This window comes from Lynx canadensis, chromosome B4, assembly GCF_007474595.2.
Source record: "Lynx canadensis isolate LIC74 chromosome B4, mLynCan4.pri.v2, whole genome shotgun sequence".
Lineage (NCBI taxonomy): Eukaryota > Metazoa > Chordata > Mammalia > Carnivora > Felidae > Lynx > Lynx canadensis.
Genome location: NC_044309.1, coordinates 93359290 through 93386160, shown reverse-complemented (window position 1 = coordinate 93386160; position 26871 = coordinate 93359290). Strand labels below are relative to the sequence as shown.

Sequence of the window (26871 nt, the reverse complement as noted above, 5' to 3'; positions counted from 1 at the left end):
TACAGAACTGCTAGGTGAGAGAGTATAACTACTTTAAAGGAATTTGATACTCCTTGCCTAAATTAACTCCAGAAAGTTCATGTTCAGTTCTCCCTATCAGAGTTGGCCCTGTTTCAGGTTTGCCAAAATTTAGAACTCTCCTCCGTGCTTTGACCTAGGCCTCACCTAGAGTACTCACGATGAGACAGAAGTCTCAGATAATGGGAGATGGAAGTTTCAGAGCCCAGGCGAGGGAGGTTTTTCTGTCCCTCTATTTCCTACTTAAGATGGAACTAAACAACATTCAGACATTCCTTGCGCTCTCTGCCAAGGGGATATTGCTTTGGACACCTGAGCAGTCCGGGACTTGTGAGCTGATTTAGTTTCCTTGGACAAAGAGAAAGACAAATCGAATTTTGCTCACAGAGCAGAGCCGTGCCTGGGAGGGGGTGGGGGTGGGGGTGGTGATTTGCTGAGCCCTTTCAAAATGACCTGGCGTGGATCAGAAGTGGAAGACCCCAGGGTTGTCCCCGCATACCCCTTTCCTCTTCTAAGGTAGGTGCAATACCGATGGTCTTTCCTCGTTTGAGACATTATCCTCTAATAAAAAACACTACATAACAAAAAAGCAAACTTTCTGGACAGGGAAAGATGACTTATAGCCATTTTGCAAGCATCACGTGTTTTTTTCTTTTTTTTTTGCCTTCTCCTTTTGTTCCAAATATTGAAATATTTTATCTACCTTCAGGGAAAAGGATTCAGAGATCCTAGTGGACAGTGCTTGCGTCTCTCTTCTGAAAACAAGGGAATAATAATGGCTAACCCTTATTATAGTGCCTACTAAGGGCTAGCAGCGTAGCAAATGCTTTCTGCCTGTTTATTTACTTTATCTTCATAACAGCTTGCTGTTGTAGATAATATCATCGTCATCATCTCCATTACACGGGTGAAGAAACTGCGGTACAGGGAAGTTAAGTAATTTTCTGAGTAGAACACGGCAGAGCTGAAAGCACAGATCTGCTTTAGAGACCACGTCCTGAACCATCACATTATAGCTTCCTGCCTCCTCCCGTCGCCCTGGCTGAAAGCTCTGGTAATAGGTTCTTTATTTTTCATTAGCATCAAAGAAGGCTTAGTGGAAAGGGTCATCCTCAATTATTACGGTGGCTCTCCCGGGTTGCCTTCATATCTCTGCCCAGATCTTTCCTTCTTACTCCCTATTCCCTTATTTATCCAGTTTCACTCTTGAAGACTCGTTCATCTTATGCCCTTGTCTGGATGTGGTTTTAGTTTCTCTCGCCCTGTGAACTCAGGCAGCTCAGAATGGCTCTCCCCACCTCTCAGCCCAGTTTTCAGGCTGACCGCGGTTAGTCTACATTTTAAATGCAGTTATATTTAATTATGACTGTGACAGCGGTAGGTGTGACATTCAGGAGAAAATAAATAGAATTGACTTCACAAACACATCTATACCCATAAAAGGTATTTCCATTACTCAAGAAGACACACACACACACACACACATACACACACGACTTTAGCTCAGCAAGCTGATGGGAAGCCGGGGGACAGAATTAGTATGTCGTGTCACTGGCATGCTTGTATCAAGGTTCTTGATGAGCACTTCTCAGCTGGTTGCGTGCCCTTCCTCCAAGGCACAGAGAATGTGTTCTCTTTTGCAAGAGGGACTGAGATTTGAGAAGTTGAGTGATCGGGTTGAGGCCTGCAGTGGGGGAGGGCAGGCCGTGCACTGTCCTTCCCAGCGGCAGGCCTCCCTGCCCCCCCGGCCTGTGCTGCCTGCTTCCTTCACTCGTGATGTCACAGGACATCAGGAACCAGACACCCTACCCCTGAAGATTATCCTTTTCCTATGGAAAGGAAACCTTTCTTCCTGCTAATAACCATGCCAGGATATGGGGCATAAATTTCTCCAGAAATATCAATCAGCTTGAAAAGAAAAAATCACCCACCTCGCCTATAGTTATAGAGGTATCTGAGAGAGGGGTATCAGGTACCAAACAAGTAGGAAGAGGAGTCTCCACTGCATCCTATGTGGTAACTCTTTGTAATCCCCCAAATATGCTGGTGGTTTCACACAAGGTACCCGCTCCGTCTGGGACACCCCTCAGTTTGCACTTCTGTTTTCTTATAAAACATTCTGTGTCTGTATCTCTCTCTCTCTGTAGATGTCATAAGACAAATAGTGATCTGTGAATTGTCATAAGATATAGCTTATATAAAATATATAAGCACATTGTGTAGATCACATATATTGTACATACACATGTGTATATGCACAAATGTAATGTCATTTTTACTGTGTTTTTCCCTTTTTTGCTTTCTTTTTTCCTAATGCTTACTTCTTCCTGAGACAGAAAGACAGAGCGTGAGTGGGGGAAGGGCAGAAAGAGAGGGAGACACAGAATCCGAAGCAGGCTCCAGGCTCTGAGCTGTCAGCACAGAGCCCGATGCGAGGCTTGACCTCACAGACCACAAGATCATGACCTGGGCCGAAGTCGGTCACTCAACCGACTGAGCCACCCAGGCACCCCTTTCCCTTTTTTTCTTGACTTACCCTATCCCCCCCTTTTCCCGTCTTTCACATGAGCCACCCTATAAAAGAAACTATGCTGTTTCATGTCAGCATTGTTTTGTAGTTTTATCAATGCTCATATAACCCCATTTAAATAAATACGTATACATGTTTATGCACATGCATTTTATACAGGTTCATGTCATTTTTTTGAAGATGGGATAGTATTGCATGTATTTTTCTGTATCGTGCTTACCTCACCCAGCATTTTCTGGTAGAAATCCCTTCAAGTCAACTTGTACAGCTGCAATTCAGTCTTTTTAGTAGCTTTCTAATGTTCTATGGTGTGAGCAGTGCCATAATTTACTTGACTGTTCCCTTGTGGATGGACATTCACATTGTTTCCAGATTTATTTTATTTTATTTTATTTTTTTGCTACTGGGTTTTTTTTGTTTTGGTTTGTTTTGGTTTTTGTTTTTTTTGTTTTGTTTGCTACTGAGAACAATACTATAATATTGTATTATCCTATGCACTTTTCATTTCTTATGGCTAGATTTCAGGGAGTAAAGATTATGGATCAAAGCATACAGGCATTTTTAGTGGATGTTACCTGATGACTCTCTAAAGTTTCTCCTAGTCATTTTAAAATGAATCTTTGTATAAATACTGCTGACATTATTTTTTATATGATTTGCATTAAAATAGTCTAGTTATAGAAGTTACCTATTCTGGGGTGCCTGGATGGCTCAGTCATTAAGCATCCAATTTTGGCTCAGGTCATGATCTCACGGTTTGTGAGTTCGAGTCGCACTTCGGGTGAGCTTGAGCCCTGCTTCAGGTGAGCCCCACTTCTCTCTCTCTCTCTCTCTGTCTCTCACTCACTTGTGCCCTCTCTTTCTCAAAAAAATAAATAACAAAAGAAGTTACCTATTCTGTTTACTTCTCTTATGATATGAGTTTTATATAAATGCATGTTTACATTTTCTGTTAAGATTCTTGATTTTCCTTTTTACCTCCCTCTCTCACCTTCTCTTTCCGACTAACCTTTACCCAGCTTCCCAGAATTAGCTCAGACTCAGAAGTCACCTACTGTATGTCAACCAACCTTCCTTCCACTTACCCCAGGCACATAGAATTCTCTCTCCCCTGCACCAACTTACTTGGTGCCTTGTATTGTACTTGGCTAACTTTGTCAGCCCCATTGGACTGCAAGCTTCTAGAAGGCAGACTCCGTGTCCTATTCACTGATATTAAATCCAGCACCGAACATGGTGCTTTAATACGCGGCTACTCAATATTTAGTGGGAAAAAAAATCATACTTACATGTTTTTACATAAATGTTTATTTCACCTCTAGTTTAAATGACTTAATTCATGCTTCTAAAAAACTAGCTGAAAAACAAAAGATTGGGTTAACTCTGTATTCCCAAGTGAAGAAACAATGCATATTTGTGATGCTTAATAGATATTGTAGAAAAAGAGTGCTTATTCATTTCACCACAGACTCTGAACACATACAGGGAATAAGAAACAATGTGCATTTTTAGAGACATCAAGCCCTTATTCAAAATGAAATGCCTGCTGGTGCATACTTCTGAGAATATAAAATGAGATATTGATACAGTTCTCACACGGCCCCCACGGTTGAGCGTATCCTGCTGCTTTACAGGATTTTCATTTGCTCTTTTCCTGTCAGCATCCTACTGGGTACACCTTCCTGCAAAATGTGTGTATGAAGCAGACTCAGGCATGTTATTAGGTCGTCGTATGTGCTTATTTTCATCTTTTGTCTACTTCAATGATTACTGATGAGTTTAAGAATATAACTATGAACGAAAGGCTTGGCTTTGCATACTTCTTTATCAAAAGTTTCTTGGGGCGCCTGGGTGGCTCCATTGGTTAAGCATCCAACCTCTTGATTTCGGCTCCGGTCATGACCTCACAGTTCCATGAGTTTGAGCCCTGGATCAGGCTCTATGCTCACAGTGCTGAACCTGTTTGGGATTCTCTCTCTCTCCCTCTCTTTCTGCCTCTCCTTCCTCCTCAAAATAAATAAGTAAACTTAGTAAAAAATGAAAGACATTTAAAAAAAAACAAACGCTTCTTTTTTTTTTTTTTTTGGTCTTAAGAGAACCAGTTGACTTAAAAACTATTAGAATGAAAACATTAAGAGATGATTATCTTGAAAGCACATGTTTGTTTATGCTTCTGTAGTATTTACTGCTTGGAAAACAACAGTAAATTCAAATTTATCTTAGAGTTAAATTTGTCTTAAAGCAGCATGTAGTTCCTGGCAGATAAGAAGTGCTCAATAAATAGTTATTGGATCAAGGAGTGAATTGTGGTAACTGACAACCTCATTTATAACTTTGTTATTTTTAGAGTTTTAAAATACTCACACCCAACATTCTCTAGCTGATGGTTTAAAAAAAGTTAATTCCAAAAATGTGCATTTGGCAGAAAGTAATATTGCTCAAGGACCTCAACAGGAAACCTATGTTTGGCGTCTTTTCCCCTTGGCAATTTAGAGCCAAAAGTCGCTTCTAGTGACAAGCTTATGGCAGTGTTTTTGGAGCATTGGCTCGTGTAAATTTTTTGTGGTTTTGGTGCCAAATCTAAACAGACTAAAAAACTAAAGCTAAATCTAAAAACAGATTTGTCTCCAAAATTTGAGTTAGGAATATGGACCTTAGTCTATATGTTACTGGGCAAATGATAAGCATATTAAAGAAGGTCTGAAGTTTAATGTGGGCAGTGGTTCTAAAAGCACAAAATTATTTAAATACTGTGGCGCCATTCAAGGCATTTGGAAGAGCTATCAGAGAGTAGAATTCACTTTTAGAACCAGTTCAACAATGTATCAATTCTTTAGCAATAAATTAAAATATAAAATATTGCTCAATCTTCCCTTCAGCTAACATTCCAGTCTCCCAATATTGAGAACCTGGGCAGGAGAGGAAGCAGACTGCTTCTAATTACCCTGTGTCAGCCAAGGATTGCTTAAACTTTCAAGGTAGGAAATGGAGCAAGGGAGAATATTAAAAATGATAATTTTCACTAACCTTTCACAGGTCTTTAGCGTGACGAATAAATGAACACAAACAGCTCTAGTTTTCTTCTTTTGCCCCTTAGCATCATTTTCCAAATACTTAACCTTGATGGAAAATTATTTCTTTTTTGACAACCCCCATCAGGATTCTGTGAATCCTCCTTGGGTTCTGGAGGAAGAAACAAGTCCTACCGGTCTATCCCACCAGAAAGTGGCTGAATCACAAACATGAACTTGGGGATGGAGAGAAGACAGTCTGGCTCTCAGAGGCATCTAACTCAGTGACATTTGATACAATTTATTTACAGGTACTTGGGAGTGCAAAGATGAATCAAAGGCAAAAACAGCCTTCTAGAATTCTTCTCCTGGACCACTGGCTAATCTCTATCAGAATAAGACTGCTAGGTTAGCTTACCATTCAAAGTCTTGTAGTTTTCAGAACAGTGAATTCAGATCATACCAATTTCTTTCTTTTTGAAGCTGGGGAAATCTAAGGCTATCTCAATGAGCCTTCCCCAAGACTTTATATGTCTGAGGAAATTGTGCCTCCCTCAGGTTCTCCGTGAGGCTTCTTACCAAACTTAGCTGGAAGAACAGGTAAAAACAAGGTAACAGTGAACTGGAACAGCGAGTTTTCTGGTATGTGACCACTGTGCCTGAAGCTGGGACAGCCTAAACTCCAAAACCTTTTAACCTATATTTAGTGCTGAGAAGTCCTAAATGTAGTATGACCAACCTCTAGAGACCTAGCTTCATAGTCACAGGGCTCCCATGGATAGTCACTACATATTTATTGAGCACTTACTTAGTGCCAGACATCGTGCCAGGCTCTAGAATACAACCATGAACAAAACATACACAATTTTGCCCTCAGAGCTCTCACAGTCTGAGGAGGGAAACAAGTACTTATAACAGCAATTGTGTAAAAGGATTATGTGGCCAAGGGGCCACATAAGTGGAAAGAACATACACCGTTGAGGGTGGTTGACCCCATCCCCTTTCCCTGTTTCTTTGTAACTGAGGGTTATTAGTAACCCAGCCTAGGAGAACACAGGAAACTGGCAAGTAGGAAATGATGGCTAATTATCTCCAATATCTGCCACATCCATTTTGCTCCTTAAACACTGCCTTTGCTGCTACTTTGGGAAAGTAGATGGAATCAAATGTTAACTCAAACCAATGATAAGCACTCCATGGGGACAGGCATTTTCCAATGACTTTCTGAGGATTTGGACAGCCAATAAGCCAGGCACTGAGGAAATGTGATATTGCATTAATGTCAGACTTACTAAGGCCTCAGTCCTCACATGTACAGTCACATAAACCATGCATTTTGAACTCTGGATGCTTTTTTTTTCTAATTTATTTTATTTTTTTAATATTTATTTATTTTTTTAAATTTATATCCAAGTTAGCATGTAGTGCAATAATGATTTCAGGAATATTTATTTTGTGTGTATATATACACACAATGATGTACATATACATATACACACGCACATACATATATATGTGTATATATATATATGTATATATATTTTTTTTTTAATTTACATCCAAGTTAGCATATAGTGCAATAATGATTTCAGGAGTAGAATCCAGTAATTCATCCCCTACATATAACACCCAGTGCTCATCCTAACAAGTGTCTTCCTTAATGCCCCTTGCCCATTTAGCCCATCCCCCCACCCACAGCTCCCCAGCAACCCTCAGTTCTGTATATTTAAGAGTTTCTTATGTTTTGTCCCCCTCCATATTTTTATGTTATTTTTGCTTCCCTTCCCTTATGTTCACCTGTCTCATATCTTAAATTCCACATGAGTGAAGTCATTTGCTATTTGTCTTTCTCTGACTAATTTTGCTTACCATAATACACTCTAGTTCATCCACATTGTTGCATATGGCAAGATTTCATTCTTTTGAACTCTGGTTGCTTCTGATTACAAGCCAAAAAGAGCCTCCCAGGAAAACAAACGGTCCATATATAAGACTTTCTACTTTGGTCATTGTGACCAAAGATTAATTTTTGCTTACTCTTCTATTTTCTTCCGCATAGCACAGTCTTAGTTCAGGTTCCTCAGAAGCAGATTCTGTGATGAGGATTCATGTGCAGGTGACATAGTAAGAAAATGCTCCCACGAGAAGGCTAGATACGGAGGTAAGAAACACGATAGGGAGGAGAAGAATCCAAGCAAAGGCACAATTTCAGGTAAAGCCCCAGATTCTATCTGGTCCTTCAGAAGGGCAGCTCAGGAATGTGAATTGTGCCTCAGAGTTTGTCCCAGCTGGTGTCCAAGGAGTTGGCCTTTCATAAACCTGTATCAGTCACTCATTGGCCACCCATAGAGATGTAAACTCCTAGGCACTTAGACAGTTTTTTGTGTGTGGGTAAACAGTCCTAGTATCCAAGGGCAGGTATCCTAGTATCCACCATCAATTCACAAAGGAAGGCAGAAAGAGAACAGGAACAAGGGATCTACAAAACAGCCAGAAAACAATAAGATGTCGTTAATAAGTTCTTACCTATCAATAATTGTCCTAAATGTAAGTCAACTAAATTCTCCCACCAAAGGACATAGAATGGATAAATGGATAGAAAATAAGACCCAACTATATGCTACCTACAAGAGACTCACTTCAACTTTGCAGACACAAATAGGCTCAAAGTAAAGGGATGGAAAAAGATATTCCATGCAAGCAGAAACCAAAAGAGAACAGGAGTGGCTATACTTACATCAGACAAAATGGATGTTAATTCAAAATCTAACAAAAGACGGGGTCATTAAATAATGGTAAATCAATTCATCAAGAGGATACAACAATCATTAATCTATATGAACCCCAAAGTAGGACACCTATATTAAGTAAATACTAACAGATCTGAAGGGAGAAATAACAATACAATAGTAGTGGGACTTTAATAATCCACTTTCAACAGTAGATAAGTCAAACAGAAAATCACTAAAAAAAGTTGGACTTGATGATACTTTAGACCAAATGGACTGAACAGTTCCATCCAACTACAGTAGAATACAAATTTTTCTCCAGTGCACACAAAACATTCTTCAGAATTAGTCATACAACTGGCCACAAAATAAGTCTTAGCAAATTTAAGAGGACTGAAATCATTCCCAGTATCTTTTTTGACCACAATGGTTTGAAATGAGAAACAAATAACAGGAAGAAAACTAGAAAATTCACAGCTACATGGAAATTAACACACTCCTGCATGGGTCAAAGAAGAAATCAAAAGAGAAAAAAAAAACATACCTTCAAACAAATGAAAATGAAAACATACCCAAATTTATGTGATGTGGCAAAAGCAGTTTTAAGAGGGAAGTTTATAGCAATAAATGGTTACTTAAAAAAAAAAAAAAAGTAAACAACCTAACAATTATACCTCAAGGAACTAGAAAAAAAAAAAAAAAAAAAAAAAAGAAGCCCAAATGTTAGCAGAAGGAAGTAATAAAGAGCAGAAATATAACAGAAAAACAATGGAAAAGACAAATGAAACTAAGAACTGGGTTTTTGAAAAGATGAACAAAATTGACAAGCCTTTAGCTAGATTAAAAGAAGTCTGAGCCTTATTTGAGAAGACTCAAAATCAGGAATGAGAGAGGAGACATTACAATGATACTACATAAATACAAATGATCATAGGAGACTGCTACGAATAACTATATACCAGCAAGTTGGATAACCTAGAAGAAATGAATAAATTCTGAGAAGCATACAACCTACCAAGACCGAACCATGAAGAAATAGAAAATCTGAACAGACCAATTACTGGTAAGGAAATTGAAGCAGTAATCCAAAACCTCCCAACAAAGAAAAGCTCAGGACCGGATGATTTTCCTGGTAAATTCTACAAAGCATTCAAGGAAGAACTTTGCCAGTCTTTCTCAAGCTCTCCCAAAAAATTGAAGAGGAAGAAACCCTCTCAAACTTATTTGAGGCATTACCCTGATACCAAAGCCAGATAAGAACATTACTTATCAGGCAGCATTACCCTGATACCAAAGCCAGATAAGAACACCACAAGAAAATACAGACCAATATCTCTGATAAATATAAATGTAGAAATTCTCAAATATATTAGCAAGCCAAATTCAGCAGCATATGAAAAGGATCATGCACCATGATCAAGTGGGTTTTATCCCTGTGATGCAGGAATAGTAGAACATATGCAAATCAATAAATGTAATTCACTACATTAATAGAATAACAGATAAAAATATTATCCCAATAGATGCAGAAAATTATATGACAAAATGTGACATACTTTCATGATAAAAACTCTCAACCAATTGGGTAGAGAAGGAAACTACCTTAATAAAGGACTTTATGACAAGCCAACAGCTAAGATCATACTCAACAGTGAAAGGTTTGAAAACTTTCCTTAAAGATCAGGAACAAGACAAGGGTGCCTACTATTACCACTCCTATTCAATATAGTACTGGAAGTCCTAGCCAAAGCAAATAGCCAAGAAAAAGAAATAAAAGACATACAAATTAGGAAGAAGTAAAATTGTCTCTGTTTGCAGAGGATATGATTTTACATATAGACAATCCTAAACACTACACAAAAAAACTATTAGAACTAATTGTAATTTAAAAATTCAGTAAAGTTCCAGGATACAAAATCAATATACAGAAATCAGTCATGTTTCTATACACTAGCAATGAAATATCTGAAAAAGAAATACACTGAAAACTGTAAGGCATTGATGAAGGACATTAATAAGTGAAGTAGAGAAGACACAAATGGAAAGAACTACAAGTTTATGGTTTGAAAAATTATTAAAATGTCCATAATACCCAAAGCCATCCATGGGTTCAATGCAATCCTTATCAAAATTCCAATGGCATTTGTCACAGAAATGGAGAAAACGATCCTAAAATTTGTATTGAACTGCAGAATACCTTAAATAGCCAAAGCAATCTTAGGAAAGAAGAACAAAGCTGGAGGCACCACACCTCCTGATTTCAAACTATACTACAAAGCTATAATAATTAAAACAGGAAGGTACTGGCATAAGAGTAGACACAAAGGAACAGAATGAAGAGCCCAGAAATAAACTCTCCCCTATGTAATCAACTAATATTTAACAAGGGAACCAAGAATACTCCTCACTCACAAGGAAGGGATAATCTTTCCAACAAGTGGTATTGGGAAAACTGGATGACCACATCCAGAAAAATTAAATTGGACCTCTTACACCACTCAGAAAAAATTTTTTTAATTTTATTTTTTATTTTTTAAAATTTACATCCAAATTAGTTAGCATATAGTGAAACAATGATTTGCCCATCTCCCCTCCCACAACCCCTCCAGCAACCCTCAGTTTGTTCTCCATATTTATGCCACTCAGAAAATTTTAAGTAGATTAAAGACTTAAACATAAGACCTTATGTCTAAGAAGTTCCTTAGAACTCCTGAAAGGAAACATGGAGGGAAAATCTCCTTGACATTGTTCTTGGCAACATTTTTTTGGATACGACCCCAAAATCACAAGCAACCAATACAAATGTAGGGGAGACTACCTAAAACTAAAAGGCTTTTGAACAACTAAAGAAACAATCAATAAAATGAAAGGGCAACATACAGAATGAGAGACGATATTTGCAAACTATATCTGATAAGTTAATATCCAAAATACATAAAGAATTCATGTAACTCAATAGTAAAAAAGCAAACTTGACTAAAAAATGGGCAGAGGAACCCAAAGGATATTTTTCTGAAGAAGACACATAAGTGGCTAAATGGTACATAAAAGATGCTCAACATCTCTAATCATCAGGAAAATGCAAATTAAAATCACTATGAGAGGGGCACCTGGGTGGTTCAGTCGGTTAAGCATCCGACTTTTGGTTTCAGCTCAGATCAGGATTTCAGGGTTCATGGGACCAATTCCCACGTCAGGCTCTGAGCTATTAGTGCAGAGTCTCTCTCTCTCTCTCTCTCTCTCTCTCTCTCTCTCTCTCTCTCTCTCTCTCTCAAAATAAATAAACTAAAAAAAAACAAAAACAAAAAACAACTATGAGATATCACCTCATACCTGTTAGAATAGCTTTTATCAAAAAGATGAGATAACAAGTGTTGACAAGGATGTGGAGAAAAGGAAACTCTCATGTACTGTTGAAATATAAGTTGGTATGACCACCATGGAAAACAGTATGGAGGTTCCTCAAAAAAATTGAAAATAGAACTACCATATGATCAAACAATCCCACTTCTGGCTATATATCCAAAGGAAATGAAAACAAGATCTCAAAGAGATACCTGGACTCTCATGGTCATTGCAACATTACTCATAATAGCCCAGATATGGAAACAACCTAAGTGTTTGTCACGAGATGAATGGATAAGGATATGGAATGTGTGTGTATACATATAAAGAAATATTATTCAGCCATGAGAAAGTAGGAAATCCTGCCACTTGTGACAACATGGATGGATCTTGAGGGCATTATGCTAAGTGAACTAAGTTCAATATTAGTAAGACAAATACTCTATATTGTCACTTATGTGTAAAATCTAAAAAAATGAACTAGGAAGAGTAGAATGGGGATTGTCAAGGGCTGGGTGGTGGGGGAAATGGAAAGGTAACAATCAAAGGTGCAAACTTCCAGTTATGAGTAAGTTCTGAGGGTTTAATGTGCAGCACGGTATCTATAGTTAACAATACTGGATTATATAATTAAAAATTGCTAAGAGAGTAGGTATTAAATGTTCTCACCACAAAAAAGAAATAATTATGGGAGGTGGTGGAGATATTAACTAACCCTACTATGGTAATCATGTCACAATACATAGGTGTATCAAATTATCATGTTGTACCATCTTAAACTTACACAATATGTTAATTGTATCTCAAAGCTGGAAAAAAAAATCCAGAAAAGACTTTTACAGCCATATTTTTGGTTCTTGAATATCCAGTTGGGATGTATAATTTTTTTTTAAAGTTTATTTATTTTTGACAGAGACAGAGTGCAAGCATGAGCTGGGCAGGGGCAGAGAGACAGGGAGACACAGAATCGGAAGCAGGCTCCAGGTTCTGGGATGTCAGCACAGAGCCCGACCCAGGGCTCAAACTCACTAACTGTGAGATCATGACCTGGGCCGAAGTCGGACGCTTCACTGACTGAGCCACCAAGGTGCCCCAATGGGATGTATAGTTTTTAAGATACTGGCTCATCATTGAAAGTTTTTGAGAAGGGCAATGATATAGGCGTAGCCACTGAATCCTAGGACATAACAAGAGTGCCTGACATATGCAAGGCCCTCTACAAATGTTTGTTGTAAAGAATTGGACATCTTATATTCCATGTATATTCTTATACATGTAATTTACTTACATGTAAAAAAAGGAAGATAGTTCACTAGGAATGGTCTCAAATTAGAATTTTGTAAATTATTATTCTGGGAGGATTTGAAGTATCTTTTCAATAAGAAAGATTCATAACTGTTCTGAATCTAAATATGTCAAATTCCATATGAATCGATAGATACCAGAGTAAATGCAAAGAGCTAAAACTAAAGGAAATATTTTAATAATTCAAAAGAACTCAACCATCAAACAAGAAAATATAAAATTGGAGTCTAAGGGTGACTAATGACAATTGGAACAAAATTCTAGCCCTCCTATCAAAAACTTTACACAGCAAGTCAAAGATGAAGGCTAATAAAGACTTCTACAGCAGAAAATGTCCAGGAATGTTGTAGAAAAGAAATAGAATCACACTTGAGGCCTGAATGCACCAGAGCAAAAGATTTTTGGAGTTGTGTGACTAGGAAAATTGAAAGCACCTACTGTTACAATTTTGACTGCAGGATCTTATAAAAAGAAAAGAGGAGAAAATAAAAAACAATCTCAAAAAAATTCTAGGGTAATAATGACTTATACAAAGTTGATGTTTGGGGCACATGAGTGGCTCGGTCAGCCAAGCATCTGACTTTGGCTCAGGTCATGATCTCAAAGTTCGTGGGTTTGAGCCCCCTGTCGGGTTCTGTGCTGACAGCTCAGAGCCTGGAGCCTGCTTCAGATTCTGTGTCTCCCTCTCTCTCTGCCCCTCCCCCACTCATGCTCTGTCTCTCTCTCTCTCTCTCTCAAAAAAAAAAAAAAAAAGAAACATTAAAAAAAATACACCAAAGTTGATGTTTAATAAGTATTTGGTAAATCTACATATTCAATGCAATACCTATCAAAATAACACCAGCATTCTTCACAGAGCTAGAACAAATAATCCTAAAATTTGTATGGAACAGAAAAGACCCCAAAAAGCCAAAGCAATCTTGAAAAAGAAAACCAAAGCAGGAGGCATCACAATCCCAGACTTCAAGCTTTATTACAAAGCTGTAATCATCAAGACAGTATGGTAGTGGTACAAAAACAGACACTCAGATCAATGGAACAGAATAGAGAACCCAGAAATGGACCCACAAACGTATGGCCAACTAATCTTTGACAAAGCAGGAAAGAATATCCAATGGAATAAAGACAGTCTTTTCAGTAAGTGGTGCTGGGAAAACTGGACAGTGACATGCAGAAGAATGAACCTGGACCACTTTCTTACACCATACACAAAAATAAACTCAAAATGGATGAAAGACCTCAATGTAAGACAGGAAGCCATCAAAGTCCTCGAGGAGAAAGCAGGCAAAAACTTTGATCTTGGCCGCAGCAACTTCTTACTCAACACGTCTCTGGAGGCAAGGGAAACAAAAGCAAAAATGAACTACTGGGACCTTATCAAAATAAAAAACTTCTGCACAGCGAATGAAACAATCAGCAAAACTAAAAGGCAACTAATGGAATGGGAGAAGATATTTGCAAACGACATATCAGATAAAGGCTTAGTATCCAAAATCTATAAAGAACTTATCAAACTCAACACCCAGAAAAAAAAATAATCCAGTGAAGAAATGGGCAAAAGACATGCATAGACACTTCTCCAAGGAAGACATCCACATGGCCAACCGACACATGAAAACATGCTCAACATGACTCATCATCAGGGAGATACAAATCAAAACCACAATGAGATACCACCTTACACCTGTCAAAATGGCTAACATTAACAACTCAAGCAACAACAGGTGTTGGCAAGGATGTGGAGAAAGAGGATCTCTTTTGCATTGTTAGTGGGAATGCAAGCTGGTGCAGCCACTCTGGAAAACAGTATGGAGGTTCCTCAAAAAACTAAAAATAGAACTACCCTACAACCCAGCAATTGCACGACTAGGCATTTATCCATGGGATACAGGTATGCTGTTTTGAAGGGACACATGCACCCCCATATTTATAGCAGCACTATCAACAAATAGCCAAAGTATGGAAAGAGCCCAAATGTCCATCAATGGATGAATGGATAAAGAAGATGTGGTATATATATACAATGGAGTATTACTTGGCAATCAAAAAGAATGAACTCTTGCCATTTGCAATCAATCATGTGGATGGAACTGGAGGGTATTATGCTAAGTGAAATTAGTCAGAGAAAGACAAAAATCATATGACTTCACTCATATGAGGACTTTAAGAGACAAAACAGATGAACATAAGGGAAGGGAAACAAAAATAATATAAAAACAAGGAGGGGGACAAAACAGAAGAGACTCATAAATACGGAGAACAAACTGAGGGTTGCTAGAGGGGGTTGTGGGAGGGGGGATGGGCTAAATGGGTAAGGGGCATTAAGGAATCTACTCCTGAAATCATTGTTGCACTATATGCTAACTAATTTTGATGTAAATTTTAAGAAATAAAAAATAAAATGAAAAAAAGTAAGTATTTGGTAAAAGTTTGGGCATAGAAACACTAACATATACAATAACATAAAAAAAAAAAAAACAAAACAAGAAGCAATGTACCAAAAAGAATAACTGATTCACCATCCAACTATTGTTTATGGAAATGTGGTGAAGGAGAGATGGTGTTCGGTGGAAAACTCCATCAGACCTTGATACTTGCTATGCCCACAGACCTCATCTCATGATGTGAGTACAAGCAGTTCTGTCTTCATATATCTGCCATGTCTGGGCCACAGAATTCCCTACTCCAGCCCCAAATGATTAGTTCTTGAGCAAGGGGAAGTCCAGTCAGGTGCATAGGAAATGGTGTGGTGTGAAACTGCTCAATGGGGTGCTCCATATTGAATGGTGACAAGCTGAGCCTATCAAATGTAAGATGCCCACAGAGAAGAGCCGGGTAGCAAGATGGTCCATTCTAGAGTAAGACAAGATGCCTGGGACAACAGGAGTTACCATTGTGTCTCAAGCAATTGGAAGTGTCCAGGTTTCAGTTCCTTGAGGCTGTTCTACATTCTAATGTTGGAGATCTAAAGGACTGTATGCCTGTTCAGATAGTTCCATGAACCATCTTCCTGAATTCCATGTGTATTGTTAGAGTAAGTCCATCATGGCTAAGGAGATCTCGGCACACCTCCTCTTTGCAACCTGAAAGAAACAGACTATTACAGACTTTAGCTGTAAATGGGTGTTATACGTGTAACTGTTGGGTAAAAAGAGGGGGACTTATCCATGCTAATGAACCAACTTTTAAAATTATTAATATTGCCCCTGCAAACCTGCTTTATGGGTTATCTCTTCTCTATACCTTGGATAAAATCTAGGACAGGATACATAATTTTTCTGATCAATCTTCAGAAGTCTTCCATCATTTCTATCAAAAACAGTGTCTGTTTGGTAATTTACTACCACTAATTCAGTATATTTAAAACAAGTCGACAGACAAAACCCTTCACATATAAATTAAGGTTAAAGGCCCTCCTCTCCCCCAGCAAGGGTCTACAGCAGACAGCAAGCATGCCATGGAAAGGGGGCAGGTCAGTGTCTTCTACCTGCAAACTCCACTCTGCCCTTAAGTCAATGGCAGCCTCTGACCCATCCAGTGTGGGAGCAGGAGATGGGGTCGGGAACGAATTTATTTGAATGGCGCCCATCTGATGCTGGTTTTCTCCAGCTTTGAATAGCACTTAAAGCTTAAAGTTGTGGGTTCTTTTATGGGCTCTTCAGAGATTCACCTCCACCCCCAATCATCATGGATCTTTGCCTATGCTTTTTAGATATGGACTCTACACCTGCCAGCTGGCCACATGGGATTCCTCAGTGGCCATGGGGCTGTATACCTCCAGCATCTCTCTGTTAAGGTCTTTTCTCTTCAGCAATTCATGTGGCCATGTAAGGCAGAATCTAAGATAACAGCTCCCAGGCTTTCCCTCCCCCATCCCCTAGGACCCTCTCTCCTGGGAATATAGCCACTTCTTACACCATAGCCCCTACCTACTTCCAGGTACTACTTGGGTGAGGTCATTGCCCTCAATGTTCATCATGTGTGAATCAGACTATGGTCCATTATGCACCCCAAACATCAATCTCCCATAGAAACCTCTCTTGCCTTGAAGTAACAAAAAATCACTCTCAATACCTCTCTGTGAGGGACATGGAGGAGATGGGGGACACTGACATCCTCTCAAAGAATCCTTTTAATGTCCAGGTTTCTGGCCACTTCCACATTTTTATGTGCAGTTATTGGGCAGCTCCTTTGCAAGTCCTACATAAGTAGTCTGGAGTTTCACTTCAAAATGGAGGAGTATTTGGAACCTATTGTTTGGACCCTTAGCCAAAAGTGAATATGAAATAATTCCGTTTTGGGGCACCTGGTTGTCTCAGTCGGTTGAGTGTCTGACTCTTGATTTTGGCTCAGGTCATGATTTTCCAGTTCATGAGATTGAACACCTTATCAGGCTCCATGCTGACAGCTCAGAGCCTGCTTGGGATTCATTCTCTCTCTCTCTCTCTCTCTCTCTCTCTCTCTCTCTCACAAAATAAATTTAAAAAATGAAATAGTTGCATTTTAACAACCTGTTGCAGATATAGAGACCTTTCTATAATTCAAGAGACATGTAGATTTTTTTGTCATCATTTCACCTTTTAAAAATATTGGCAACAATCCATTAGGAGCCTTTTAAAATCTACAAAATAGAGCCTAACATAGTACTAAATGAGATAGTCATTGAAAAGTCCTTAGCATAGTGCTTGGCACATAGTAAGTGCTAAAAAAACACTAGTGCTGGACACCTGAGTGGCACAGTTGGTTGAGCGTCCAACTCTTGATATTGGCTCAGGTGGCGATCTCACTGTTGTGAGATCGAGCCCTGTGCCAGGCTCCATGCTGAATGTGCAGCCTGATGGGGATTCTCTCTCCCTCTCTCTTTCTGCCCCTGCCCAGTTAGCACACATGTTCTCTCTCTCTCTCTCTCTCTGTCTCTTAAAATAAGTAAATAAATGGGGCACCTGGGTGGCTCAGTCGGTTAAGTGTCCGACTTCGGCTGAGGTCATGATCTTGAGGTTTATGGGTTTGAGCCCCACGTTGGGCTCTCTGCTGACAGCTAGGAGCCTGGAGCCTGCTTCAGATTCTGTGTCTCCCTCTCTCTCGGCCCTTCCTCTGCTCTCTCTCTGTCTCTCTCAATAACAAATAAACATTTAAAAAACTTTTAAACAAAAAAATAAGTAAATTTGAAAAAAACACTAATGCTTACTATTATTAGATATTCTTTCACTTACATGAAGAAAGAGAAGTGGATCTGAGCATCTCAGTTAGAATTAAGATTTGAAAAAGAGGGGCGCCTGCGTGGCTCAGTCGGTTGAGCGTCCAACTTCAGCTCAGGTCATGATCTCGCGGTCTGTGGGTTTGAGCCCCGCGTCGGGCTCTGTGCTGACAGCTCAGAGCCTGGAGCCTGTTTCAGATTCTGTGTCTCCCTCTTTCTCTGACCCTCCCCTGTTCATGCTCTCTCTCTGTCTCAAAAATAAATAAATGTTAAAAAAAAATTTAAAAAAAAAGATTTGAAAAATATATGAGATCCAGTTAGCCCCTTTGATCTCCATGAATGTGATGAGTATGTATGAGGTAAACATCCTAGTACTCATTCTTTTCACCAATTACCAATTCAGTCCTCTTGGCCCACCAATGGAGGAAATCCACTGATTAGTCTGAGGTGAAGGATAATGGATAAAAATCGACATCCCTTAGAGGACAGAACCATCAGCACAACTGCCTGAATCAAAGGATTCAACATTTTAGGAAGGATCCACTCTTGCCCTCTGTTCAAGTTCCCACCCTCAAGAACATGGAATTTCATAATCTGGGCTCCAATCTTATTTCTTTTCATTTGAATCCTATAATGTTTGTCATGGTTTGTTTTTAAGTATGTTAGGTTTTTACTATAACCAATGCATCTTGCTGTCTCCATCAGAGTGTAAAAGAGTATACTCTTTGACTATTTAAATTAATAACTCAAAGCCTCACCTATTACAAGAATGATTTTTATCACTGCAGAGTTGTTCCTTCATAAGCCAAAAGCCCCAGGATGTTATTTAACCTAATATTTGTCCTGTTGCCTCACAGAAAATCTGCTTGGCACACTAGAGTGCCACGTTTTCTGTGGCTATTGCTAAGGTTCCTGCAAAAAAAAAAAAAAAAGGTGATCTAGTGTGATGGACATTCTGTAATGCATGTGGAAAAATGTTTAAGAATACAAGTAATAAGGATGTTTATAAGAGTGCTGCTACACAATCCCCCTCCCCAAATAAAGAGGCAGCCTGGCACTCCACTCGGAGCCACTGCTTTGATGACCCGAGATAAACCCAGGCATGGTTTCTTTGAGGGGAGCAGGGAGATAAACGCATGAAGTAGGATGGGCTCTTTCAGTTTACATGAACTTGGTCATTTCCTCACCAACTGTGACAGAGCAGCTAGGCTCAGCCACAGATTGAACCATCTCACAGGACAATTCAGGCCCTGGTGGGGAACAACCCTAGACCAAACTGCTCTCCCCAGTGGGAAGCTTCCCAGAGTCAAGTGCTCTGCTGCTTGGCGGCCTCGAGCTGGGGCCAGTTTAATCTATTAGAGATGTTTTATTAATGTTAAGGAGGGGGGTTGGTGCCCCTATTCCTCTCCTTCAAATCCCCTTGGCCCTTGTGCCAGTTTGCCCACTTCTTCCCTTACTAAAAGGGGCCAAGCAGGTAGAGCTTCCCCAAACAAAGAAGATCTATGCAGGGCAACTGGGGATAGCCCCAGCTAGAAAGAGAAACAATATTCATGAAAATAGTGTCCATTGTTTGCATGGCAGTTTCACTTAAAGGGGATGAGGAAAAGAAAATTAAACTCTCCCATTAAGCATCTTGCCACACGTGTGGTTGAACCACTTAAGAATTTCAAAATGTGCAGTGATTCAGCTCAACGTTGAGAAGATCTAAACTCCAAGATAGAATCATCACTACTAACTAGAAGACCTCTAAGCTAGCAGGACAAATCCTCAAGGCCATCCATGCTGAATGAGTTAAAAAAAAAAAAAAAAACCTTCATCATATTAAGGGTTGACTAACCTCAAAAAGGATCTATAATTGCCTCATACAGCACGCACCACATGCAATGATTTGCTGGTAGTTCACGGGCAGCAACTGTTATGGGGGCAACGCGTCTGCCATCAGTGGAGAGAAATTCCTACCCTAGATGCTGGATGCACTGAATCACCTGGAATCAACTGCCTCCTACACTGCCCACCACTGGCCACACAAACATGTACATGGTTTCAGAGAGTGATTGAAATAACTGGCCTCCGGAGATGGTTTGTACCACATGTAAGAAAAAAATCCATCAACACATGTAAAGCTGACCATTTGATTCTTTTGCCTAGAACAAAAAGAATTTTGCTTGTTTTGTTTAGCCATTCTTTATTTGATAGTAAAGGATATGACAGGGAACCTGGCTAAAGTATATACTGTTTGCCTTTCAGATTATTTTTGGTAGGTAATCTTAACTGGATGGAACATGGCAGCAATGCAAAATTTTAAACTTTTCAAAAACACAAGGTTAGAAATACAGGAAAAAGTCTAAAATTTCCAGTTGAAGTCTGGCTCCAATAGAGGTTCGCAAAATATCACAGATGACAAAACTCTGAGTCGGGGGACAAATTTTGGCTTCCCAGATTAAAAACAGCTAATAGAGCATTCATGTCTTGCCACATTTTCTACCCTTTTGTATCCTTCACTTTTTCCTATGGGAAAATTAAAAACTCCTTAGTCTGAAATACAAAGACCTTGACAAGCCAGCCCAAATCCTCTTTTTAGCTTTACGTCTGACCCTACCCTCCGTAAAACCTACAATCTCATAGGACTACCCTCTTTCCATGTGTATAACATACAGTATAATATCATCTATACTGTTCATAGATATTTCTTCTATCCAAGAGGTTCTTTCTACTTTCTCAACCTGAAAAAACTTAGCTCATCTCAAGAAAGGCTTTAAAACTGGCCACTCCCTCCTCTGTGCCCCAATAACATTTATTTAATTACGCTATTTTATTTAATTCTTTGCCTACTCCCCTTTTTGCTCCTCAAGGCAAAGACAATATCTCATTCTCTACATGTGCCCTGGGTCCAACAATGCCTGGCACAAAGTATCTACTCCACAAATATATGTTCAGTGGTGTTGACAATTAAGGATCAACAACTTGCCAGATGACCCCCTTTTTTCTGACCCAGGAGCAAAGCACCCAGCACCAGGCTTAGCCTGGCTGGGCTCTAAAACCAACCACAGAGTGGGGCACCTGGGTGGCTCAGTTTGTTGAGTGACCGACTTCGGCTCAGGTCGTGATCTCACGGTCTGTGAGTTCCAGCCCCGCGTCAGGCTCTGTGCTGACAGCTCAGAGACTGGAGCCTGTTTCAGATTCTGTGTCTCCCTCTCTCTCTGCCCCTCCCCCACTCATGCTCACTCTCTGTCTCAGAAATAAATAAACATTTAAAATTTTAAAAATAATAAATAAATAAAACCACAGAGTTACCCAGGAGGACATGAAGCTGATCTTTCTCAGGAAGCTGATGCTCCATATAGAACCTGGGTTTTGGTCTTAGGAACATTACTTTCAACTCATCACTGGATCCACACTTGACTTTGTGTGTCCGAGTTTCTGTGTTGACAACACGCTGTCCCAAGGACTACCAAAAAATGAGGTTTCTCCCTCTCTCAGTGCAATGGACGTTGAAAGACATCACAAAGCTAGCCAAAAAAATGTACCCTTCATTCCCTGTTAAGCACAATGCTGGGACCACCCATTCCTGTGTTGCTTCAAGTCCTTGACTTCAAGGTGAGATTCTTCAAGTGTCTGAACCATTCTAGTCATGGTTCACTCAGCAACAGGGGCTTTTCCTAGAGACACAGACACAGGCAAAGGGGAGTGAGTTAGGGGGTGTGTGATGGTTCTAAATCATTGCTGCAATTTTTTTCAAGAGAGCACAAGTGGTAGAGGAAGAGAGAATCTTAAGCAGGCTCCATGCCCGGTGCTGAACCTGACACAGGGCTTGATCTCACAACCATGAGATCATGACTTGAGCCCAAATCAAGAGTTGGAGGCTTAACCGACTGAGCCACCCAGGCACCCCATTGCTGCAATTTTTTTGATGCTCATTCCATCTGGAAGTTGCATCTAGGTCCCCACTTCTTGAATATAGGTGGGTATGTGACTACTTTGACCAATAGAGTATGGCAAAAGCTTTGTGGGTGACTTCTGAGGCTGGAACACAAAAGGCCTTGCAGCTTCCTCCTTATTCACTAGAAGAACGCTCTTGGAGCTGTAAGCCGCTGTGTAAGAATCATGACTATTCTGAAGCCACCATGTTGCAGATGCCTAGTATAGGTGCTCCATTAGTACAGCCTTCTAGCCATCCTCACCAGGTGCCATTTTGGACCTTCTAGACCAATCATTTCACCAACTAAATATTACCAGGTGACCTCCATCAATGTCATTTGAAATAGAAAAATCACCTAGCTGAAGCTGGTCCAAATTTATGACCAGTATAATCATGATATGTAGATGTATGTAAAATAATTGTTTTTTTTAATAACTGTTATTTTAGGTCACTAAGTTTGGGGATAATTTGTCCACGTGGCAATAGATAACAGCAACCAAGGTGGAAAATAAAATGTCCTCATCCCTTTTCTTTTTCTCAGGGAGAACTTTGGATTTCTATAGTATTATTAAGGATGCTGATAAACACAATTTTCCTTAAAAAATTTTTTTAAGGTTTATTTATTTTTTAGAGACAGAGAGAGGGGAAACACAGAATCAGAAGTAGGCTCCAGGCTCTGAGCTGTCAGCACAGAGCCCGATGTGGGGCTCGAACCCACGGATTGTGAGATCATGACCTGAGCCAAAGTCGGATGCTTAACCGACTGAGTCATCCATGTGCCCCTTTAATTTTTGAATAAAAACTTAAAAAGCAAGCAAGTATGATTTCTGGAGTTAAAAGAGACTATTGCCAGGGAATTTGCAAATGTAGTATTTTTCTTTCCTCATTGCAGACTTGCAGCCCATCTCTGGGAATGGATACACAGACTTGTGTGCTTACTTAAATACAACAGACAATAGTCACAGTGTCTGTTAGTCCCATCTGCCTCCATGGAAAAGGAAAACTCATTACATGAAACTGTCAAGAGGTCTCAGAATCCATGAAGGGGATTTTTCCCAAATCTTCCGTAATATAAACCCAACCTCTAGTTCCTCCAAGATTTGCAGGGCACCTAATCTATATGTCTAGTAGCACTTACTCCTTTCTACTTTGCATTTTGAGATATTCAGGTTTATTTCTGTAGTACTCAAAGCTTAATTGCAAAGACAGAATGTAGTTCAAGCAGGAAGAAATTTTTGGCAGGATATTAGATGACTTGCCAAATTGTTGGGAAGATTAAAGAAACAGAATCTAGATTGAACCTTCCAGCCCAGCCAAGCCACTAAGTGTGCTGCTGTAGCCGCCTCTGTGATCAAAAAGCCACTGGCTCTTGAATCGTTTCACCATTGCCACAGCTGGGAAACCACCGCCATCAGGAAGTCCCTGTGATCTGGCGACTGTCTCAGCCCCAGAACCAAATCATCTTGGCCACAATGTGCACCCACAGAACAGGGGCCCTGGACCTCGTCTCTGAACACCCCCTACCAGCACCTCAGTGGCCATGGTCGGGAGCAGAAAGAGAAGATGTTATGACTTGTAGTTTGCTTCTGCTTTCTTAATTTCCCTCAAGTGCATATAAGTGGTTGAACCTAAATCGCATCCAGAACCTCATGGCAACAGAATCTGGGAAATGCAGTTTTTGCTTTTTTTTTCCCCCAGCTTTCTAGGCTCTGTACTACAAAAAGCACACTTAAAGGAAAATGAGATGGATGTTGAATGCCAGTCTACAGTATTATCACAATGTGTCATTTCTTCTCTTGGACTATAAGCAACTTGGATCAACCTTTGTGTTCCATCCCCAAAAGCATCTGGCGATTTCTGGCTAGGCAATTGTTTGAGATAAGGAAGGGGGATAAGGAGATAAGAAAGGAGGAAAACCAGGAGAATCCTGACATCCTGCATGCTTCTTTCAATTCCCCACCAGGAAATGCAGTCCTCGAGGGCAGGATAATATGATCTTTGTATTAAAACTGGCCACTGTCCTATATATTCCCCCTTTTCCCTTCCTGTTCCCAGGTCCATATTTCACTCACCCCCACCTTGCTTTGTGCCCTGGGAGGCTGACTTCTAGAGATGGCTTCACCTGACTTCCCGTGCCCTCTGGTTGGGCTTAGCCAACGAGCACCACCAGCAAAAGATCAGATGGCAAGGAGAGAGCGGTCAGGTTACTCATTCCTTCTATTTCTTCTGCACCAAGCCATGGTTGACCTATAGCTACTTTTCTCTACCTAACGCCAGTACCCAAGTCAGAGCACCTGTCAGGAGGCCCTAATCCCCAGCCACAGCTCTCCCTGGGCTCTGATAACTGCTCCCTCTCTGGCTTCCCACTGATGCCGGGCATGGAACACGTGTCCATCCTCAACCTGTGCGAAGGTGCTGGTGGAGGAGTGTACCAGGACATAGCTGCCAGGACACAGGCTTCAGTGTGATAGAGTTTCCAGAGACCATCCGGCCACCCTACTGTCTCTTCACTGTACTTTCCACATCCCATGTTTACCCACGTGGTCAGACTTTTCTTTTGGCTGCAGCTGGTTCGGCTTCCTCAGGAACAGCGCCCTTGGTACATGAGGGTACTGGTCTAAGGGGACGGTGACTGCCCTTGGCTGGATTTAACTGCTCAACTTCAGTTCCTCACCAGTAGAGAGAACAGCCACTACCTCTCAGGACTGGTGCAAGCATTAAATACGGCTATGTATGTAAAACGGCTGAGTATGCTGGATGATTTTTACAAATATGAGCTATTGCATAAGCATGTTCGAAGCTTGGCATGCTTTGCATCTGTCTTTACAATTACATTTTCCCTTCTGCTAATGAAGTTCCGTATCAGTAGCATATTGTTATCTTAACTAGTGCTGCAGTCCTGGTGGTCTCAATTTTCATTCCAGGCAGAGAACAATTGGGGGGGTGGGGGGTGGGGGTAAGAGGGGGAGCAAAGCAGAGGTGGCGTTTAAAAAGTCATTTTCACTCTTAAATAGAGAACATACCCCAGGGGTCTTAACATTTCTCACTTATTAACTTGGAGTGGAGAATTGGCAGAAAAAGCCATTACTGTGGTTTGCGTCTGTGGACAGTCAACAGAAACATTGGCTTTGAGCTGAAACAGCCAGTGCAGAGTAATTGTGACGGAATGAAACCAGAGTAAAGTGTGGCCAGTCTGCCGATTACCACGGCACTTTGCGCCCCAGTTGTTCCAGACCTCCTCCAGATCTCAGCTTTGAGGATTTCAGCTAAAAGAGTGGCCGAGACAGCTGGGCAGCCTGGCAGAGGTTTGATGGCTTTGAGTCCTGACTTTCCATTTTACCAGACAAAGAAGCTTTTAAAATATTTAGGGACTCTAGTTACAAGCAATAATGAAAGGCCTCTTAAAGAAAACAAGCTTCATATAATTATGAAAGATTAAAGTTTTCAAAGAATTTACAGGTTTAGAGACAATGGTTTGTGTTGGAAAGATTAAAGTTTGGTTACAAGGACCCAAAAAAAATCATTAAAATTTTCTAGGAGACTATTTGAAAAAAGAAAGTCTACTTGATGAACTATTCTAATATAATCCAATATCCCGAATCTAAATTGAGTCGTATTTAAGTCCCAAAGCAAGTCCTATCTGAGCTAAAAGTTATGATATTCTGTTATGGTAAGAACTGAGGGGCATCTGGGTGGCTCAGTTGGTTAAGTATCCGACTTCGGCTCAGATCATGATCTCACGGTTCGTGGGCTCGAGCCCCGCATCGGGCTCTGTGCTGACAGCTCAGATCCTGGAGCCTGCTTCGGATTTTGTGTCTCCCTCTCTCTCTGCCCCTCCCCCGCTCACACTCTTGTCTCTCTCTTTCTCTCAAAAATAAATAAACATTAAAAGTAAAAAAAAAAAAAAAAGAATTTGTACCTCCGTGCCTAAACATTAACAGTTTTAAGAGAACAATGAAAAAGGTCTCTGTCCCCCGACACAATTATTTAGGGTACACACACACTCTTCGCTGCAGGGAAGATGGTCAAAACACTTAATAGCTGGTATAACACAGGCACCAACCAAACAACAGACCCCGCCACCATCTGCCACGCGGCTCCATCAGTAGGTCCCACCTGAGTACCACGTCCACCTCCGCCCCATGCACCAGCTCTTGCCCGTCACTTTGAGTGAAATTGTTCACCATCCAGAGCATTCCACGTTTTCCAAAACGAAACCCACACTTGTTGGGATTGTTTTACTCTTTGCTGTCTACCTTCCACATTCCGCTACCAAAGGCGACTTGGGACTTCTTGACAACTCGCAAGAAGGTGGTCTCCCGAAGCTGGCAGGGCACAGCTCCGCAGAAGAGGTGTTGTCTTGAAGGAGGCAGCTGGCCTCAATGAGCCATCGCCGATGGCCCATGTGATGTATGTGGTTGTCCCCATCTTCGAGAGGGTGACGGGACTGCGGGCAGCTGAGCAGGATCAAGCCTGTTGAGATGTCACTCACTGCCACAAGCCTGGTCACACTGGCTTCCATCCTGATCAGCTCAGTAAAAATCCAAAAACAAAGAGTTACAGTTACCAAAGAGTCGGTCAGCTCGGTAGCAAGTTAAGTTTTCGTTTTGTTTTTGGTTTTTGTTTCAAAGATTTTATTTTTATTTTTTTTTAAGTTTATTTATTTTGAGAGAGAGAAAAAGAGGGCACGTGCTAGCAAGAACGCATGGAGGAGGGGCCGAGAGAGACCGAGAAAGAGAAGCCCGAGCAGTTTCCATGCTAGCAGTGTGGAGCCTGACACAGGGCTCAACCTGGGGCTTGACCTCACGAACCATGAG

The 26871-nt window shown here is 40.5% G+C and overlaps 1 pseudogene; it reads right to left on the bottom strand.

Annotated features, from left to right (window-relative positions):
- Window positions 1–26576, bottom strand: part of LOC115518760 — a 138978-nt pseudogene extending 112402 nt beyond the window's left edge.
- Window positions 26577–26871: the final 295 nt, after the last annotated feature.